At 40.3% G+C, this 22,295-nt stretch overlaps 1 pseudogene; it reads right to left on the reverse strand.

Moving 5' to 3' along the window:
- Positions 1 to 21,280: 21,280 nt before the first annotated feature.
- LOC142440634 (acidic leucine-rich nuclear phosphoprotein 32 family member E pseudogene) lies at positions 21,281 to 22,071 on the reverse strand (annotated as a pseudogene).
- Positions 22,072 to 22,295: the final 224 nt, after the last annotated feature.

A 22,295-nucleotide genomic window follows, 5' to 3' on the forward strand; every position in this document is an offset into this window, starting at 1 on the left:
ATCCAACTATCAGAAAGCAAGAGACCCGAGAACTAGAAAGGTGAGGCTCACTGAGTCATTTATCCCTCCATCCTTCAATTAACCCCACCTGTGTTTATCAGCCAGATTAGCATAATAAACTATCTCACAGGTCATGTAATCTCCTAATCCAGTCTCCCAAACAACAAGGTAGAGAGCCTGCCTAGTGTCCACGAACCATATATCAACTCCTTTATATTTACATTTAAAAATTACTTCCATAAAGGATACCTCTGGGGTCAGTTTTCCAACAAGAGTGACAAGAGAGAAGGTCATTCAGTTATTACCATCCAACCTTGTGCTGAGATCACCTCAAATCATCAGACACTGCTATAAAAGTGATCATCAAACATGACTGGGAATTCAAGTCAAGATGGGAGGAGGGTAGCATGCGGGTGTCAGAAAAGGCGGTTGTATTTTTGATGATGGGTAAACGGAGTGGTGCAACCTTCCACTGGGGAAAATACTTAACAATACTTACACAGGACTCAAGGGAATAATACGCCCACTACTGTGCCCTTGTGTTAAGCTGGGTTGTCTCGAGAAAAAAATCCAGTGACATTCAACTATGTATAAGAAAGAGCTCTATGTCAATAAATAATCTTACATCAAAATAAGGCATCCTTCCCAGTCCAACTCCAGTCCAAAAGTCGAATGCTAATCCCTAAATCCCTATTCAGACTCACATACCTTCCTCCCAGTAATGCAGAATGATGAAACCAGAAGCAGGAAGATCACATGCTGAGGGGGTGCAGATTCCTGTGGATCCAAGGTCAGTAGAAACGACACTGGCAGCTCTCAAACTTGGCTGATCCATGTAGGGCCATCCCTGGAGGCAGGCAGTGTTAGCAGATAGGAAGCTGGAGCAGCAGAGAGCAGTTCCCAGAATCCTTCACTCTTATACGAAAAGCCACACAGCTCAAAGTGAACAGCATCAAACTACCATTTGCTTAGCAGGTAAAAGTTCACCCTAACCAAGAGTGTCTAGGTAACACAATCTCAACTACTACAGTTCCTAATTGTACATTTTTAACCTAGTTTCTACCCAGCCCTTGGGGATTCAGGACATGTGCTATAGATTATTGGGACTTCAGACTTTGTTCTTTCAAGATACACAGCATCCTTCATAGGCCAACTAGAAGGATTCCATGCAGAAACTTGATTAAGTGAACCAGGCTTTACTTCAAACTCATAATAGCAGATTTATGAAACTGAAACAATCCCTTGGATTTAAAATTCAAACACCCTCGTCTGAGAAGCAGCAGATGACTAATAACCTAAGCTTATGTAATTGGTGGTCATTTGATTTTGGTTCTGATCTCTTATTTTGGGGGCCCCAGAGAATACTATACATTTACTATTTAATGCTCTATTTGCTTTCTTATGACATGTATTAGTCTAGTAGGCATCATTATGCCTTTATGAATGAGTGTTATTAAAAGTTTTACCCTATTCTCAAACCCCATTGTTCAAATCAACGGTGTCTTCTAGTCATTTAAGCTTTTAATCTATATAAGTCAACCATTCAATTGAAAAAGCCAGCCTATATCTGTATAATTTTTTAAAAATCTTATGACTTCGGCTTGAAAGTTCCATAGGGTATAAATTCGGTGGCGAGTCTTTGCCTTGCTTGATTTCTGACGGTAAAGTTCATTCTGAGGTTAGTTCAGGGTGATGGAGGGAAATGTTGGCTATGTGAGTTACAAGTCACGTTGTAGTTGTGATTGTAAACTGATGGGAGAAGTTGTTCTACTTTTTACCTATCATACCATTTTGTAATTAACTGCATATTTCTTTGAGACTTTCTGATGATATGAACTGTGACTAGCTAGTAACTGGAATTCCAGAATATAGCACAGGATTTGGCTCATGTATGTAATTCCAGAATATAGAACAAGATTTGGCTCACTTATATAATTCCAGGATATAGCACAGGATTTGGCTCATGTATGTAATTCCAGAATATAGGACAAGATTTGGCTCACTTATACAATTCCAGGATATAGCACAGGATTTGTTTCATACCTATATTTTCAGAACATAGCATCAGTTTTGGTGCATTTGTAGTCGATGCTTAATACCTGTTTTTGAGGCAACAAATTAACAAATGAATGAAAGAAAAAGAAATAAAGTGTCTCTTACAGGTTTGCTTGGGTGTAAGTAAAGAAGGTAAGACTTTCTGCCATATATCAATTTGACTACATTATCATCTTTTTAAGGAAGGAAAACCTTTCAAAAGTGCTCCATTTACTGTTGCTCATTTGAATAGTTATGACATGCCAAAGTTGATATTCCTTAATAGCTGTGATTAACATATCTAAATACTTCTCCAATGAATTCTGGTGAATTTTTCTTTTGTTTGAAGTTTTAACACAGGTTAGATTAGTAGTTTTGAGGAGCCAGACTGGAAGCTTTATTCTTAGGCTTTTTACTGATTGAAACGTCATTATTTAAATTGCTATTACAAAGAAGGGATATCCTCTGCACTAAAGGCAAACATAGGCTCAAAATTCTGTAACTGAAAAAATACATCTTCTTTCAGTTATATTTGTCTTCACAAGACAAGTGCCCAGTGAGGCAGTTATAAAATCTCCTGTCAACTTGAGTGAAGGGGTGAAGTCTAGCCTGTCAATTAAGTCATAGCCAATCATGTCTCTGTCTGGGCATGACGTTCTCTTGAGGATTTGGGGAACTCCTGTCTTCCTCCCTAGAGGCGGGACAAACTCTCTAATTGACATTCCTGTTGACAAGCTATATGGAGCTACGCTGATGGAGCCAGAGCCCTGGAGCTGGAGGAGCCACGTAGAACCCACCCAGCACTGAGATACTTGCACCGCCACTGGTTCCACAAGAATTCCCACCCACTGGCCTGTGATCTTTCTGCATTCAGCATCATTGCATGCTGTTGTGTGAGTGTGAAAAGGAATTTATAAATGGGTATCAGACATAAGGGCTAATATTAGACTTATGGCCTTGATGTGGACTGGGCTAGGATGTTTTCATAATATACAAATACTCTTTGATATAAATCCCTTTCTTATACACAAATGAGTGCCTATGAATTTATTTCTCTAGTCAACCCAGACTGACATACCCAGACATAAAAGTAGTATCCTGTTCTCAGAATAGGGAAATAAATGGGTTGCTGGTATCACATCCAAAGTTGTATTTTATTATTTTAAAAATTCAGTTAGGGCCTACAAAGAAACACATTTTACTTAAGTGTACATTGAAGCATACATTTGTTTTAATTTGCATGGCCAAACATATTTTCTTGCACCCTGAAAAGAAGGAAATGTCAGAGAAACCCAGACCTGGCCAAGGTGCTCAATGAACAGTAAATGAATAGAGCTTTCTTAATTGGTTTGGCAGAGCTAGCAATAAGATCTCATCACCAGTTACACTTCTCTGATCCTGGATTCAAATTTCCATAAAGGAGAGAGAACACCAAACCCACTATCAAGGAGCCCATTCTGATTTGAGTCATAGTAACCCCTGTAAGGCAGGGTAGAATGGCTGCCTGGGGTTTCCAAAGCCATACATTTTGGGGGGAGCAGACTGCCTCATCTTTATCCCTCAGATCAGATTTTGGGTTCAAGTTCCTGATTCATGGCGAATAGCAATATGCATGATTTTGGTTACTGAAGTTGTAAATTCATTAGGAGAGCTAAAAGCCTCATCTTTCTCCTTTGGATCAGCTGGTGGTTTTGAACTGCTAATCTTGATGTTAGTAATCCAACGAATAATCCACTAAACCACCAGGGTGCCTTAAAGACATGTAAGAACTAGCAACTCCCTGTTTTCTTAATAACACACCACATTCACAGTAACAACGTTCAATGCCCTGGCTCAGAACTTTATCTACCAATCTACACAGTATGTTCTGAAGCTAGTTAAATTAACTTAGCCATCAAAATGCTAAGCTTGATGGCTCATTTATCTTTCTGTCTCACAATGTGGCATTACAATATGGTGGTGATTGATCTTGCATCTTCCAGGTACCATATAGTATAAAAACTAAGAGAAGATTAATTAAAAGCTGTCTTACTCAGACAGGTTTTTAAATAAGTTTTAGATTTACACTATATATCAGCTGAAGCAGAAAGAAATTCTCAAGCCAGGAGCTCTGTAACACCAAATGGATTTTTCTTTTATGTGGAATATGAATTCAGTGGTCCCGATGACCATTATTATTCTTTAACACACGTTGAATACCAAAATGAGGAAGACAGACGCTGGAACAAATGCCCTCTAGCTGTCTTCATCCCATGACAGTGTAACACATAACACACAGAGAACATGTTGTTGCACAAATGTCTCATATGCACTCTGTCACTACTTAAGCATTGTTCCTATTTTTTCATTAATTTTGTACATTTGAGAGATGGTGAGTGGTATCATGAAGGACAATTATATTTCACCCAAGGACTGGGGGAAAGGAAACTAATTCAATGTGAGTATCTAACATTTAGGAGTGAGTGTTTTAGGAACTGGTAGGAGGCATCTATGAAGGCACTTCAAAAAGTTCATTGAGCATCCAACTTTGAAAAGATTGATTTTGTGCAAGTGACTATTTCAGATATTGTGATATGGAGTTAGCCTACATTGGCCCCATCGCTCTTTCTTTTTTTTTTTTTTTCCATCGCTCTTTCTTAACAGCGCTTAAAAAATTAGTACCGGGGACTAATCAATGACAATATTAAAGATCTTTATGACCCCAGGAGATGATTGGTAAGACACTCTACCATAAATTAAGAAGGAAGGCTCTAAAGGGAGCCAAAGGCAGATTTAAAAGCATAGATCCAGGAATGGATTTGGAGTACATACCAAATTCCAGTGCCAATTTAAGAACAATTAGTTTTCACATCTTGGCCCTGCTCAAAATTCTTCCTCAGGAAAGGGACACTGAAGATATGGGTGCTAAAGCAAAGTGTGGTGAAGAAATTAGATGGTGCCCGGCTAGCAGATAAAATGGGTCTTAGAGGCCTGTTTACAAACAGTCATTTGAGTGAGATGTCAACTAAGTCCACAAGGAAGAAGCACACCAACATCAGTGAATGATGGACTGTAAATCTCATCATTGGAAGCTGAAGGCAGAGTCTCAGAGCCTCAATTGTGAGATTGTGGCTTGCAGAAGGCTATGGATGAGAGTGGAAGCCCCAATTATGTGTGTGAGAGCTACATAGGGCACAAGCCTCCAGTGATTTCCCTTTACTCATCATAGAGGATGAGAAGAAGCTGGTTACCAAACAGAGTGCTTTGGAGAGATGACTATAGGAGATCAAAATGATATACCCAGCTTGTGGAAGGGGGTGATGATCCCCAACACTCAAGAGGTCCTCAGGTGTGCCTTTGTGATTGTGGAAAACAAGACTGACAGACAGTGATTCCTCTTCCCATGTCAGGACTGAGAGAGCCAACGTATTTTCCAATGGGTACCTACGAGAGGGCACTTAAAAAAGATTGTCTTTCCAAAGTTATGCATTAATTTTTTAAAAAACAAAACCACCTTATCACCTTCAATATACTCTCCATTCCACTTAATACATTTGTCGAATCTGTGATTCCATGCTTGGAAACTTTTGGTTTTTAAAATCATTTTATTATCTGATCAGAGCACACGGGAGAAGATGAAGGGGCAAGAGGAGAGAGTGGAGCACAGCCTGGCCTACCAAGCCGTGATGATGATGTTCCTGAGTAGAGCAGCCAGTCCACAGAGAGAACAACATGGCTGGCCCCACTATGAGAAATGATGCCAATCAGTGACTAAGGTCGACACAGGGGACAGCACCAGAGACACAGTGTGGGAATTGCATGACCTGATCCCACCACACCGTGGCAAATCACTGGGGGAGTGCAGCGGAACAGCAAGGGAATGGAGTGGCAAGGTCCCCAGGGAATGCTTAAAATGGACTTTGGGGCCAGGGCGTGGTGCCCCAAAAGACTGGACTGGAAAACGCTCCTAAGGGTCAGCAAATGATCCCTGAACTAACTACAAGTTTTTCTCTTGTGAACTGTTTTGTTCTGTTCTTTGTCAGTGGTTTGTTTTTGTTGTTTTGTTGCCTGGTTGTATACTGTTGCTTTGTTTTCATGCATGTTAGTGTCTCCACAGGTCAGTCTGAATAGGACAGGCTGGATGAACTATCTGGAGGAAAAACAACGGGACCGACAGTTCCGGGGGGACTTGGGGTGGGGGCGTAGAGGGGGTATGGAAGTGGTGTTAACAAACCCAGTGACAAGGGAAAAACATGGGACCCCAAATGGTAGAGAAGGGGGAGTGGCAGGCCTGGTGGGAAACGATCAAGGGTAAGGTTGCTTAGAGAAGAGGTATACTCTAGCCCAGGTGGCGACGAAGCATGGTAGTAGGGCAGGAGGAAAGTCAAGGGGGATGGAGGAAAGAGCTAGTAGTCAAAGGGCATTCTTGGAGATCTAGATAAATACATGTACATGCAAATATATATAGGAGGATGGGGAAATAGATCTATGTGTCTATATTTATAGGTCAAGTATTAAGGTGGCGGAAGGACCTTGGGCCTCTACTCAAACACTCCCTCAATGCATGAATACCTTCTTTTATTAAATTGGAACTCTATGATGCTCACTCTCCCGACACAACGGCTGGAGTCAAAGTGGGTGAACAAGTAAATGTGGTGAAGAAAGCTGATGGTGCCCGGCTATCAAAAGAGATAGTGACTGGAGTCTTAAAGGCTTAAAGATAAACAAGCGGCCATCTAGCTCAGAAGCAACAAAGTCCACATGGAAGAACACACCAGCCTGTGTGATCGAGTGGTCCCAAAGGGATCAGTTACCAGGCATCAAAGAACAAAAAATCATATCATTGACTGCACACCTCCATTATAGGATCGCTAAAGACAAATGGGTGCATAAGCAAATGTGGTGAAGAAAGCTGATGGTGCCCGGCTATCAAAAGAGATAGTGTCTGGGGTCTTAAAGGCTTGAAGGTGAACAAGTGGCCATCTAGCCCAGAAGCAAAAAAGCCCACATGGAAGAAGCACACCGGCCAGTGCGATCACGAGGTGCCAAGGGACCAGGTATAAGGCATCATGCAAAAAAAAGATATAAGTGTGTGTATGTATGTGTATATGTGTATATGTATATATGTATATATATACCATATTAAATGAAGGGGGAAGTGCAGAGTGGAGACCCAAGGCCCAAGTGTCGGCCAATGGAGATCCCCTCATAGAGGGGTTTAGGAGAGGAGATGGGTTAATTAGGGTGTAAGTTAGTACCGATGAAGAACACAGCTTTCCCCCAGATCCTGGATGCTTCCTCCCCCCCAACTACCATGATCCGAATTCTACCTTGCAGGGCTGGATAGGACAGAGGCTGTACACTGGTACATATGAGGGCTGGAGGTACAGGGAATCCAGGGTGGATGATACCTTCAGGACCAAGGGTGTGAGGGACGATGCTGGGAGAGTGGAGGGTGAGTGGGTTGGAAAGGGGGAACTGATTACAAGGATCCACATGTGACCTCTTCCCTGGGAGACGGACAGCAGAGAAGGGGGGAAGGGAGACTCCGGATAGGGCAAGATATGACAAAATAACGATGTATAAATTACCAAGGGCACATGAGGGAGGGAGGAAAAGGGAGGGAGGGGGGAAAAAGAGAGGACCTGATGCAAGGGGCTTAAGTGGAGAGCAAATGACTTGAGAATGATTGGGGCAGGGAATGTATGGATGTGCTTTATACAATTGATGTATGTATATGTATGGATGGTGATAAGAGTTGTATGAGTCCCTAATAAAATGTAAAAAAAGAAAAGAGGAGAAAAAAATGATTAGGGCAAAGACTGTACAAATGTGCTTTATACAATTGATGTATGTATTAGTATGAACTGTGATAAGAATTGTATGAGCCCCAATAAATTGTTAAATAAATAAATAAATAAATAAAAATCATTTTATTGGGGGTTCTTATAGCTCTTATCACAATGCATTCATATATGTCGAGCACATTTGTACATATGTTGCCTCATAATTTTCAAAGCATTTCCTTTTTACTTGAGCCCTTAATATCAGCTCATTTCCCTCCCTCACTCATGAACCCTTGATAATTTATATATATTTTTTCATGTCTTGCACGGACTACTGTCTCCCTTCATCCACTTTTCAGTTGTCCGTCCCCCTTGGAGGGGGTTATATGTCAATCATTGTGATTGGTTCTCCCTTTCTTGCCATCCCCTCCCACACCAGTATCGCTACTTTTATTATTGGTCCCAAGGAGTTTATCTGGCCTGGGTTCCCACTGTTTCCAGCTCTAATCTGTACCAGTGTACATGCTCTGGTCTTGCCAGATTTGTAAGATAGATTTGGGGTCATGATAGTGAAGGGAAGGAAGCATTAAAGATCTAGAAGAAAGTTGTATGTTTCATCAGTGCTATACTCTATTCTGACTGGCTCATCTCTTCCTTATGACCCTTCTGTGAGGGCATCTCCATTTGCCTTCAGATGGGCTGTAGGTCCACGCCGCACTCCCCCTCATTCACATCTATATAATTTTCAAACTCATCTGTTTGACTGGCTGGGAGCACCTCTTTTGTTTTTTCTTCACCTTTTATGCATTGTTAAATCGCTGTCCTTTCATGTCCCTGCTCATTCATGGAAACAAATAGAAGAGAGTGAGGTTAGGTGAATAAAATGCATGGGGCATGAGAAGCATGCTGGGTTTTGCGTTTGCTAAAAACTGGCACACTGAGATGTCTGCATGAGCAGGCCCATTCTTGTGGTGGCAAAACCAGTCCCCTGTCTGCCACTACTCAGACCTTTTTTTGGGTCACACACAGTTATGCCATATTTTCAGAATATCTAAATAGAAAGCTTGATTAACAGTCTGACCTGGTGGAATGAATTCCACATACACAATGAGTCAACATTTTCATCCCTTTGGGAAGGTGACGGAGGTCCAGAACAAGGTGATGGATGTCATCACCTTTACTGAAATGAGAAAACCACCTGTATGCTTGAGGTGTTTTCCATAGTGCTGCTCTTGTGAGTTGTGTCTAACATCAAACAGTTTCTGTGGCATTTTTCCTGAGCTGGAAATAAACTTTTACAGCTGCACGCTGTTCTCCTAAATCAGCCATCACAAAAAAACGAGGTTTGAGAGAAACTGCTTTTGTGAAAAAATTCACTGTGACTAGAGAGTACCTTCTCAGGAGATACCACTGGGCACACTCAGAACAAATTGCTCAATGTTCACTTAGAGGGTAAAATACGTACCATGAAACCCAGTGGAGGGGGGGAGTATCCCCTGTATAATTGGCCTTACAGTTCTTTCATAAGGCATGCATGCCATACAGCATGTATGTATACAACATAAACATAGTTAATGGGTAATATTATAAGCATAATGGGTAATATTTTAAGGCTATGTATGCAACATAAACATAGTCAATGGGTAATATTATAAGTAACATAATAAAAAAGCAATGAGGTGAATCAGCATTTTGCCCTAGTGCTAAGTGACCTTGAACACACACACACACACACACACACACACACACACACACACACACACACACACACCTTCTCTCCCCAGAGGTAGTAGTCTCTGATCTGAATCAGCAAGAGATGTCAAGAGTAGCCGGACACAAGTATGAGACATCTTTTATGTTAGCTTCTCTAAGATTGTTCCTTTTGGGGGGTTTATTGGAGGGGGTATATTCAGTCAGGAGAATGTATATTAAGATTGTTTTATAACTAATAATTGGGAGGGACTTCCCCCACTGGAGTTGGCTTTCCAGACTCATAATTATGAGCATAGATGTGTCAGCTGTATTAAATTCTCATCCAGTCCCTTAGTTCACCACAACTTGACTGCTCAAACCTCATAGTTTGATCCCCCGCTGGTGCCTATTTGGTCTGATCTGTTTTTCAACGTTTTTGTGGGGGGTTGGTATTCTGTTTTCATATTAGGGTTTGTCTCAGATGTATTTGTGATTGAGGTAACACCCTCGAATTTTTGTCATGTTTTTCTGATTTTTGGTATATGAAACCTAGGATCAATAAGCCTATAGAGACAGCAAGTAGAATAAGGATTTCTGTGACGGGGGAAGCCAGTGGGAAATGGGGGAGGGGGTAAAAGGAACCTCATGGACAGGAGTTCATGAAGGAAGGGAATGCTTTGAAACTGGTTGTGGTAGCAATTGAGCAATACTGCTTGATGTGATGGAACTGGGGAATGGTATGATATCTGTAATAGCTCCTAATAAAAACTTTTTGGGGAGAGGGGAAATAACGTTCAATGTGACCTCCTCCCTGGGGGACAGACAACAGAGAAGGGGGTGAAGGGAGACGCCAGATAGGGGAAGATATGATAAAATAATAATCTATTAATTATCAAGGGCTCATGAGGGAGAGGGGAGCGGGGAGGGAGGGAAAAAAAAGAGGACCTGATGCAAAGGGCTTAAGTGGAGAGCAAATGCTTTGAAAATGATTAGGGAAAAGAATGTACAGATGTGCTTTATACAATTGATGTATGTATATGTATGGATTGTGATAAGAGTTGTATGAGCCCCTAATAAAATGTTAAAAAAAAAGAAAGAAAATGGAATTGAAAGATAATGGAGTTTTTCCATGAACTTTTTAAGCCCCCTCACATAAAAATAATTATAGCTTAGCTTTCATAGATAATTGTGTCACATGATTTAGACTAGTGCTAATCTTCGTACTAATCTCCATTAGTTAAGAGTTATGGGATTTGGGGAAGACAGTGCTGAAGGAGAATACTGCACTTAGATCTCTCTTCATAGGATTCTGAGAATAACTGGTAAGGAAGCCAGGTAGGGGAGTCTATGTACAGGGCCTAGATCCTTGGCACTGTGGGTTTCTGCTCAGACTCCCCATTGCAATTCTCACCCGCAGCAGGAACTGTAGGGTAAGTGGGCTGAGGTTCTGCATCCCCTGCACCATTGAAATTCCCTCTCTGGCTCAGACAGGAGCTCTGCTACCCCAAGAAAGCATGCAGTCCCAGGGAAATAAGTGGTGGGACTCAGACCCAGGGCACCTCAGGAGCGATTTAGACTTCCTACCAGATTCTTGCCCACAGGGAATGCAGCTGATTCCTGCTGAGATCTTCCTTTCCCTGTCCCAGCCAACATCCCTCTCCAGCTGTGGCTGGAATTCTGCCGCCTATCTAAACAGACCAATCCAGAGACTTTTAAAGCAGGACTCAGAAGCAGGGCAACTCAGGAGTGTACCAGACTTTCCACCCAAATCTTGCCCACAGGGAACCCAGTAGAACCAGGTGGAGCCCCCCACCCCTCACCCTTCCTACACTAGTGAGCTCCTCTCTGGTTGCTGCCCCACCACCTACCAAAGCAGGTATTTAACAATATTCAGCATGCCTTCCTAGTAAAGACACTCAAGAAGATAGGATTAGAAGGAAATGACCTCAATATAATAAAAGCTATATGTGAAAAACCAATAGCCAGCATTAAATGAACATGATGGAATGATTTTAAAAGATGAGAACATTTCACTGATCAAGAGACTCCACAAGGATTCCCCTTGTCACCACTGCTTTTCAACCTCCTCCTGGAGGAGCTAGCTAATAATGTAAGACAACGGAAGGATATCAAAGGTATGAGGAAAGAAGAAGTGACATTACGGGTTTTTTATCCGATGACATGATTTTATATAGAGAGAACCCCAAAGGCTCCACAATAGGATTGCTGGAAATTATAGAGGAATTTGGTAGTGTGGCAGGATATAACATCAACATGCAGAAGTCAATTGGATGGCTATACATCACTGACAGGATTATAGTAAAAGAGATCAAGATGGTAGTGCCCTTCTGAAATATCTAGGTATATACTTAACCCAAAAAACACAAGATCTATATGAGGATGCAGCAGTTACATACCATATATACCCATGTGTAAGCCAAGTTTTTCAGCAGTTTTTTATGCTGAAAAAGCCTCCCTTGGTTTATACTCCAGTGAGGGTCCCATACAGCAGTGGTGGGGGTGACTCACCATGACAATGGCTGTGCTGACAACCTCACACCAGCTAAAGCTGAAGCTCTGTTTGGACCTACAGATGAGGAGGAGGAATCCAATTTTGCAGGATTTTAACTATTGTGTTTTAGGTTGGTTGCTGATTGAGCTAAGGGTTTTGTACTTTTGAAGTTGCTGTTGATACCATATTGTTTTTGTTGACTCTCTTTTCCACTTACAGAGCGAGTTTACTGTTTTTCTTTGAAATACAGTAATTATTTACTGTATTGCAATTATTGTATGCTCAATTAATGTAATTTTATTAGTATCTATTTTTTATTTTGAAATTTAACAGTAGCTGCTTCATTTCCCACCCTAGAGTCACCTCGAGTCAATAAGTTTTCCCCAGGTTTTTGTGGTAAAATTAGGTGCCTCAGCTTATACACGGGTCAGCTGATACTCGAGTATATACAGTAATCTGTTGTCAGTTTGGGAGTATTAAGAGTGAAGGGGTGGAGTTTTGCCAGTCAATCAGGTGGCAGCTTGATGGCCATATTTGGAGGCACTAAGGAGATAAATAGCTTGCTTGAAGTGGAACGCACACTCACTTCATATGACATGGTTCTGATGAGAAGCCACATGAAACTACTCTGATGCAGCCAGAGCCCTGGGAGCTGGTGAAGCCACGTGGAGACCCCTGCCAATGCTGAGATGTTTACAGCGCTACTGGATCCACAAGATTTTCCACACACTGGCCTGTGATCTTCCTGCATTTGGCAACATTGCATGTGTTTTTGTGAGGCTGAAGAGGACTTTATAGATAGGAATCAGACATATGGGATAATCCCAGATTTATGGACTGGATCTGAACTGGATTGGGATGTTTTCTCAATATTCAATCGCTCTAGTATATAAAGCTCTTTCCTATACACATATGAGTGTCTCTGGATTTGTTTCTCTAGTCTACCTGGACTAACACAGAACATTATTACAAAAAACTACAGAACAATATTACAAAAAAACAAAATTATAAGGACCTTCACAAATGGAAGACTATTCCATGTTCATGGATGGGAAGACTCAATATTGTAAAGATGTCACTCCTACCTAAGGCACTATATAATAAGTTCAATGCAATCCCAATACAAATTCCAGCATCATTTTTCAAAGAAATGGAAAAACTTACTGTCTATTTCATATGGAAAGGGAAGAAGCCAAGAATTGACAAGGAACTCCATAGAGGAAGAGAAAAAGTGGGTGGGCTTGCACTACTGGACTTTAAAACTTATTATAGAGCCACAGTTGTCAAAACAGCATGGTACTAGTATAATGATCGATATTTAGACCAATGAATCAGAACAGAAAATCCAGAAATTAAAACAGCAACATACAGACAACTGATCTTTGTCAAATGCCCCCAAAATATCAAATGGAAAGCAGAGGCCCATTTCAACAAAAGATTCTGGAAAACTGGATATTAGCCTGAAGAACAATGAAAGAAGACTCATACCTCACTCCATACACAAGAACAAATTCAAGGTGGGTCACAGACCTTGAGGTAAACCCCCAAACTATTGGGATCATCAATGATAAAATAACCAATCCAAGGGAAGGGACACTATTGAGAACCTTAGCACGGGGAATACAAGGGTTATCAAACACAAGGAAGGATACACAACTAGAGGAAGATAAAATAGAACAGTGGGTCCTACTAAAGAAAAAACACTGTGTACATAGAAAAATTTCATCAAGAGAGAGTAATAAGAGAGCACACAGACTGGGAGAAGATGTTTAGTAATGACATACCAGACAAAGGGCTTAATACTAAAATCTATAGAGTCCTGCAAACTTACAGCAACAAAAAAATTAATATTCTACTGTGTTAGTCTGGGTAGACTAGAGAAACAAATTCATAGACACTCATACGTATATAAGAAAGAGGTTTATATTGAAGTGCAATTTAATATTGAGAAAACATCCGAGTCCAGTCCAGATCAAGTCCATAAGTCTGATATTAGCGCATATGCCTGATACCAATGTATAAAGTCCTCTTCCAACTCATGAAACAAGTGCCATGATGCCAAATGCAGGAAGATCACAGGCCAGTGGGTGCAAAGTCTTGTGGATCCAGTGACGGTAGAAGCATCTCTGTGCCGACAGAGGTCTCCTTGTGGCTTCTCCAGCTCCCCGTGCACAGGCTATATCAGTGTAGCACCATGTGTCTTGTTAGTAGAGCGTCTCTCAGGGAGTGAGTATAGGCCTCACCTCCAATGAGCTATTTATCTCCTTAGCACCTCCAAATGAGGTCACCAAGCCACAACCTGATTGACAGACTCCAGCCCATTCACTTGTAATCCTCTCAGATTGACAACAGATTATATAACTACCATACCCCTGAGGAGGTGGGTAAAAGACTTGAACAGAAGATTCACAAAGGAGGAAATCTGAATGGCTAATAAACATCTGAGAATATCTTTCCGCTCATTAGTCATCTAGGAAATGTGAATGAAAACATTCACAGAAACATGGCCCAATGCGAACAAAAGAGACAGCAACAAATATTGGAGGAGGATTGGTGAATTAGGAAAGTTATTCACTGCTGGTGGTCTTGTAGGTATGTACAATTACTGTGGAGATTGATTTAGTGAAGCCTAAAACAGATGGAAATTGAGCTACCATAAGATCCAGCAATTCCATTATTGGAAAAACAAGATACATACCATGACCTGAGATGTGCTCTCCAATACCCATCACTGTGCAGTTTATAATCTTAAAATATTGGAAGCAGCTTAAATTTCCATCAATAGATGAATGAATTTAAAAAACTCGGATACATACACACATTGGAATACTACACATCCCTAAAAAATATTGATGAAATTATGAAGTACTTCATCTCATGGAACGAGTTCGAGGATATTATGCTGAGTGAACTTAGTCAAGCACAAAAGGTCAAGTACATCGTGAGTCCACTGAGGGAAGTTCCAACAGCAGAATGGGCATACAGGAAAATGCACTCAACATGTGATTCCTGGCTGAGGACCAGATAGTCTGCATAGCCAGAACAAACCCAATGATTCATATGTCATCAGATGTGCATTGCACCTGTGCCGAAATGCATCGTTCCCCCACTCTCATATGCCTTCAAGGTCCACAGAGGGGTGGGGGAAGAAATGCGATGGCAATGGGTAGCCAGGGCACTAACTCACCCAGGGGGAGTGTATTATTTATATTTCCACAGGAAATGGAGAGTGGGAGTAGACCTCATCTTGGTGTGGCAATTCTTGAGGGCAATGTTCCTGCTCTGAGCAGTTCATTCCCAGAGACAACTTCAGGGCCGGCCTCAGCTCAACACGTGCTGTCCTCTCCCTAGATGACAGTGCTGCTGGTCTGACCCACACTTGTGAGGCAAATCCAGAAGGTAACATAACAGACCAGTGATGGCAGCAAAGCCGCAAGTCACCAAAGGATCCTAATCATAGACTTGTGCTTCTGGGGCAGCACTTGGCACCCCATCTGAACTGGTTGAGGATTACTCACAAGGAGGCCACATTGAAAGTCTAAAGGTGTAATGGAGGGGTGGGACACTAGATTGCTTTATCCCTGATGCAGTAATAGCACTGGGGACTCTCAGACATGAATGCTGAAGACTAAAAAAATATATAACCTGGAAAAATGTAACCCTGAAAGAAATGAGGACTGGCCTGATGGTTCATTACATGTCCTTCTCTCGATTTGGCAGAGAGATATTTATCTGCTCTATGTCAGAATCCCTGTTAGACTTGTGATTATCTGTATGTTTGTTGTTATTTGTATTTTCTGACTGACAGTTCCTGTGGGGCATGGGAGGTGGGGAGGCTATGAGGGGGAGGTGGAAGGGGAACCAATAATGATGGGTATAGGGGAATGATAAGTGTTCTAAAATTGATGGAGAGAAGGCTGTAACTTTTCTGGTTGTGTTTGATCAATCAAAATATATCTGAGAGGAATTACTAAGAGGTGAATGTAGGAGAAAAAAAGAGGAAAGAAGAAAAGAATATATAAATATATATGTGTGTGTGTTTGTTTATATATGTATATATATGCAAATGCAACAAGAAAGCTTTGGGTATGTACTTAAATCTTACCTCAGTACCCTTAATACATGACCCATTTTTTTCTAATATTGTGGCACTGTATGATATTCACCTTCCAGACACGATCACTGAAGACAAAATGAATGCATAAGCAAATGTGGTGAAGAAAGCTGATGGTGCCTGGCTATTAAAAATATATAGCCTATGAGGCTCTAAAGGCTTGTAGTTAAAGAAGCAGCCATCTAGCAGGGAAGTAACAAAGCCCACATGGAATAAATAGACCAGGCCATGTGCTCATGAGATGTTAAGAAGAGGTATCAGAAATTCAAAAACTAACAACCAAATTGATGTTAAGATATTTGGATGTAGTGGAGACCCAAACCCTACCTATAAGATCAATTAGACAGTTCTTCCCATAAGGGCCACACTGCAGGGATGATAAATCCAGGATGCAATATGGCACTGAAGAATCCTGTCACTATCCTCTAGTTTTTTAACATTTCCTCCCCTTACTATTATGTTTCTTTTCAAATTTGTTTTACCTCATTAATCATATTAGATTTGTGTATGATAATTTGCATATTTAAGATCATTTGCTACATGAAAGTCAAAAGTGATAACCCTTCAGAAACAGTAAAAGGAGTAATGGGTCTTTGAGGGTACCAGAAGAGCACTGGGAAAAGGGGGTGGGGATGAAGAATTGATAGCATTGATGACTGTATATTTCCACTTGAGGGGAGTGAACAATAGAATTGTATGCAAATAGATACATTGGATGGTGTAAAATGAGGCACAAACAAACAAACAAATAAATAAATACATAAAAATAAGGGTTCCTTGTGGTGGGGACTAGGGTGAGTGTGTTAGTCTGGATTCACTAGAGAAACAAATCCATAGACATTCATATGTGTATAAGAAAGAGCTCTTTATAAAGAGTAATTGCATATTTAAAAAATCCTCATCCAGTCCACATCAAGTCTATAAATCTAATATTAGCCCATATGTCCAGTACTAATCTATAATTTACATTTCAAACTCACAGAAAACATGAAATGACACCAAATGCAGGAAGATAACAGGCCAGTTGGTAGAAAGTCTTGTGGATCCACTGGCAGTGGAAGCATCTCAATGCTGGCAAGGGTCTCTGTGTGGCTCCTCCAGCTCCAGGGCCCTTGTTGCATCAATGTAGCTCTATGTGGCTAGTCAGCAGGAAGATGAAGCAGAGAGTTTGTATCTGGCCTCCAGTGAGCTATTTATCTCATTCGTGCCTCCAAATGAGGTCATCAAGCTGCGACCTGATTGACAGGCTAGACTCTACCCCTTTGAAAGTTGACAGATTATGTAACTCCACAGACCACCCCTTGTCAACTTTACACTTTCACACAACTCTTTAGCCAAACATAATTTTTAACCAAACAATAATAAAGTCATATTTGTATTTAACAGAAAAAACTTAAATGCTTGCAACTCATTATGTGCTAATTCCTCATTTAAACATAATATTCTATAAGTGAATAACAATAATATTCTATGCCTAAAAATCATAGTTAAGTGAACACCTATACCATAATCCTAGGAATATACTACCTACCTATGAAAGTTTGTAAGCCAACCATTTCATGCCTTTATCCTCTGCATTTTGGGTAACCAATTTCTATAATGCACACTTATATCAACCCAGTTCTCTGAGGACACAATCATGTTCCTTGATGTGAAGAATCTTGGGGCCTTGTGAAGTCTGCATCATAAACAAAGTCAAATCAGGACATGCTCACTATCCATAGAGTCAGCAGCTATATGCACCAATTTACAGATCCAGAAATTTCTCTTTATCTGGGTGGGTTTTGGTCAGCTCAATGTGGGCTGCCTCACCAGGGAAACAAAGATCCAGAACAAAAAAATCATATCATTGTGAATGAGGGGGAATGCGGAGCAGAGACCCAAAGCCCATCTGTAGACAATTGGACATCCCTTTACTGAAGGGTCACAAGCAAGAGATGAACCAGTCAGGGTACAGCATAGCACCGATGAAACATAGAACTTTCCTCCAGTCCTTTAGTGCTTCCTCCCCACCCCTCACCCTTCACTCCCACTATCATGATCCCAATTCTACCTTACAAATTTGGCTAGACTAGATCATGTACACAGGTACAGATAATCCCCTGCCAGGGGGTTGGGCAGCAGAAAAGCGGGTGAAGGGAGACATTTGTCAGTGTAAGACAAAAAAAATTCATAAAATATCAAGGGTTCATGAAGTAGGGGAAAAATGAGGAGCTGATATCAAGGGCTCAAATAGAAAAAAATGTTTTGAAAATTATGATGGCAACAAATGTACAACTATGCTTGACACAGTGGATTTATCACAATGGATTGTGACAAGAGCTGAATGATCCCCCAATAAAATGATTTAAAACAAAACAAACTAATTTTAGTGGCTGAAGGCAAGTGGGTTTATAAGCTCCCTATTTTCATACTTTCCAATCATTTCTATCAATTATCATATCAACAATAACAGGCAGAAGAAATCATATAAACAAAGTAGAATCAGATCCTAAATTCAATTCTTAAAACAGTCAAGTTCGAACCTTATTTAACTTATCTTAATCCTTATCTAAACTATTCCATTGATATCAAATATGGCCTTAGGCCTTTGACTGAATCACACCAGGGCCAGGCTTTCTGTCAGATATTTTGACTCTGTCAGTCATTTTCTGTAAGCAGCATGGTATCTAAGAAATTCAAGGAGCAATTTCACCCCCTGAGCTCAAAATACACATTAATCACATCCATTTTCACCATTTCAAGCAGATATAACCGAAGACAACAGCCAAACAAAATAACAAAAACTTTAACTTCCCATATTCTTTCCAGAAAACAACCCAGTAAACTACATGGATATATCTGACCTCTGGCTAGCCATGTGGCAGAGATCAACCAAGCATCCACTCTCCATCTTTATGATTTGTTTCTCTAGTACCCCACTCCCAAGATACCATAAACAAATTCATAGACATTAATATGTATATAAGAAAGAATTCTATATAAAACTCTTTATTTTTTATAACAAATCTTCAATTTATTTGAAGCAATTGTTTCAAAAACTTTTAAGTTACAGCAGTCACAGAAAAATATAGGGAACAGTTAGAAACAGTAAAAGAATGATTGAGAGTATGGCATTTTTTTTAAGTTGTTGTTTTTTAACACTGTCATGACTTTATTCAAAACACAGTTACACAAAAGTATCAACTTCAAATTTTTAAAGGAGAGATTCTTGAGGAACTTAACACACTATATACACACTGCAATAGAAATAGCATTAAAATAGGACCAAAAACCTCTATAAAATATAAAACCCACCCTTACTTATTTGCATGAAAATACCACCCCTAGAGCTAAATAAGTTCTAAAAGTTATCTGGAGGCTCTAAACATTGTTTTCAAACCAAAGAACTCTATTTCTGATTGCACAATAAGATGATTGATAAGAAAGTCAATATATAGATTTAATTTAAAAAATAATTTTATAGTTTGACATACTATAGGCATGTCAATTGTTGAAAAGAGGTCAAATGTTTTAGTCTTTTGGAGATTCCAATCCCTCCAAGATTGATCCCAAGAATTTCCTTTCAGTCAATTGTGCAACTTTTTCGTTTCTCTGCAAATAACTTCATAATATTTACCTTACAACTCACACATTTTAAATTTAAAAAGTACCAAGTCCCAATCTGAAAGTGTAACTTCAACTAATTTGCTGATATTAAAATGTTATTTACTTCTTTACAGATGTCCAAAAGGAAGATCATTCAGATAGCCAAAATTTGAAAGTAGGCAAAAGTGGAGATATCTTCATCTCCTCATATTTTTAGCAGTCACATAAAGAAACCCATTTAGGTACATTCACACCCATCCCAGATGTTTTTCCTTTTTTTAATGGCTATCGATTTGAAACCAAAACTTAGTTTAAATTTACACTTCAAAATGTTGCCAACTGCCTAACAGATTCCAATTAAATGCTGTAATATTCTTTATAAATACAGGAGGAGTAAAAGTTCTCCTCAGGAAAGCTGTATTTTATAGGACAATATCCAAACTGTTTGGGAAGGCAACTTTAAAATATTCACTATCAACGAGCAGCCGTTCTGACTTTTGAAGAATGCAGGTGTGTGGCTTCCCATAGCCTCCCAGGCCTTTTCTTCATATTCATGTAAGAGTCTACAGGTTGTCAACCAAAATAGAACTATCGTAAGCAGAGCCTGTTGCATAGAACTGTTAGGGTCATATTTGTATCTGAGAGAATACGCAATTTCTTTACGTTAGCTTGTTTAAAACTCAGGTCTAAAAAGGTAATTGAGGTATAAGACTAAAGGTTTTCCTGGCTAGTCACAAATTTATTTATTTATATGCTTTTTGAGAGACAAGGAAAAAGTGAAAACAAGCCAGGTGATCATAAGGAGATTGCGGAGAGGCAAAAGATCGCACACCTAAAAACCAATGACTCCTGTGACGTCATGGTCTGCATCCTGAAGAAGGGCTCAACGGCATGTCTCTGCAATTAGTATAAGCAAATTTCCCTTCAAAAATAACATCTTACCAGCCACCCAGCTTAAAAGAGGTCCCAAAGGCCTCCATAAAAAACCCATGAAACTCTATTGCCGGGTTGAGCCTTGCTATTTACTTTGCTTCTTTGCAGCACTTCAAACATCATAGAAAGAAAAGCCACTGCCTGCATACGAAAGATCCCTGAGATGTACCTAAAAAAATAACCAACGCATGTTCAAGAAGACTACCGTCATTTCATAGTACAGTTGACTGTGATTTCAGTTAGTTTATGAATAACTTTAAAGCCTTATGAATGAAATGCACTATACTATTCCTGTGTGAAAGTTATCATGTTTTATTTTTATTTTTGAAAGCTATCATGTTTTGATTATGGGCTAAGCATGACTGATGCAGAGAACATGAATGAGAAAACAAGATTCCAAATAATTTGTGGGAAGTTTCTGAATAGCGGGAAGGGAGGTGCCAGTGGAAAATTTTCTCTACATACAATACGATCATCAACAAACTAATAAATCTTATTTGGAATGATAAAAAGGCAAAAATAGTAAAACCACACTTTTCCTATAAAAAGTTACACGTTGTTTTCACTAAGGATAACTATTGTCCAAGAAGAAACAAAGATGATATCACTCTGTCGCAAACCGAAGACTGTCAGGAAATCTGGTCAAAGAGTGATGTAGTCTTCCTCCTCTTCTCCATCATCTTCAACACCTTATTTTCTCTCCTTGAAGGCTTTCTTCTTCCTCTTCCTCACCTTCTTCAACATAGTCATCGTCTTCTTCATCATCCTGCATTTCTTCTTTCATTAAGTGTGAGAGGCCCACTTCCTCTTCTCCCTCTCCCAATTCTGAGCCTGCATCCTCATCATCCTCATCATCATTATCTCTCTCCTCTTCCTCATAGCCTTCAGGTGGACCAGCTTCATCTTCATCATCTTCATCTCCCTCTTCCTCCTCACCATCCTCGTTAGACACTTTGGGCGCTTCGTTATCCTCCTGATCAAATCCATCTAAGTATGTAATTTGCTGCAGCAGTTCAAAATACCTTCTCTATAATCTAGGTTTGTGATCTCACAGTTAAACAAGTCAAGACTTTTCAAGTTTTTAAGATCTTGCAGAGCTTCTACTGTACTGAGATCTTTGATCTTGTTTCCACTCAGATTGAGGTAGGTGAGGTATGGACATTTCTCTGCCAGGACTTCCAAGCTTCCGGAAATGCTGTTGTTATTAGGTTCTAACTTCCGAAGTTTGTTTAAGTTGGGAAGTTGAGCCAGTGAATTTAGTTCCACTTCAGCCATGCTCAGAGATTCTAGTTCTTTAAAAGTGTCATTCGGGCCCTCAATTTCCCCACTGATACACCAACAATTATCAAGGACCAACTCTGTCACCTCCTCTAGGGCTTTGTTTCTTAACTCCAGGTTAATCCTCTTCTTCATCTCCATGTCCTCCACCTCCTCTTCTGCCACTAGTCTACTCCCTTCCTCTTTCCTGCCTTTCCCCACCACCCCCAACCCTACAATTTCAAAAGGTTTCAAAATGAATGAAAAGAGTCGCCAAGAAGATGCCCACTACCACCAGATAGGTATGTTGGGGGGTGGGTAGAGAATAGAAAATGGAGACCAAGGAGTTGGTACTCTAACTCGCTGCCCCTACCTCCTTGTCCACACACTCGCGTGTGTG

Source organism: Tenrec ecaudatus, chromosome 2 (genome assembly GCF_050624435.1).
Source record: "Tenrec ecaudatus isolate mTenEca1 chromosome 2, mTenEca1.hap1, whole genome shotgun sequence".
Taxonomy (NCBI): domain Eukaryota; kingdom Metazoa; phylum Chordata; class Mammalia; order Afrosoricida; family Tenrecidae; genus Tenrec; species Tenrec ecaudatus.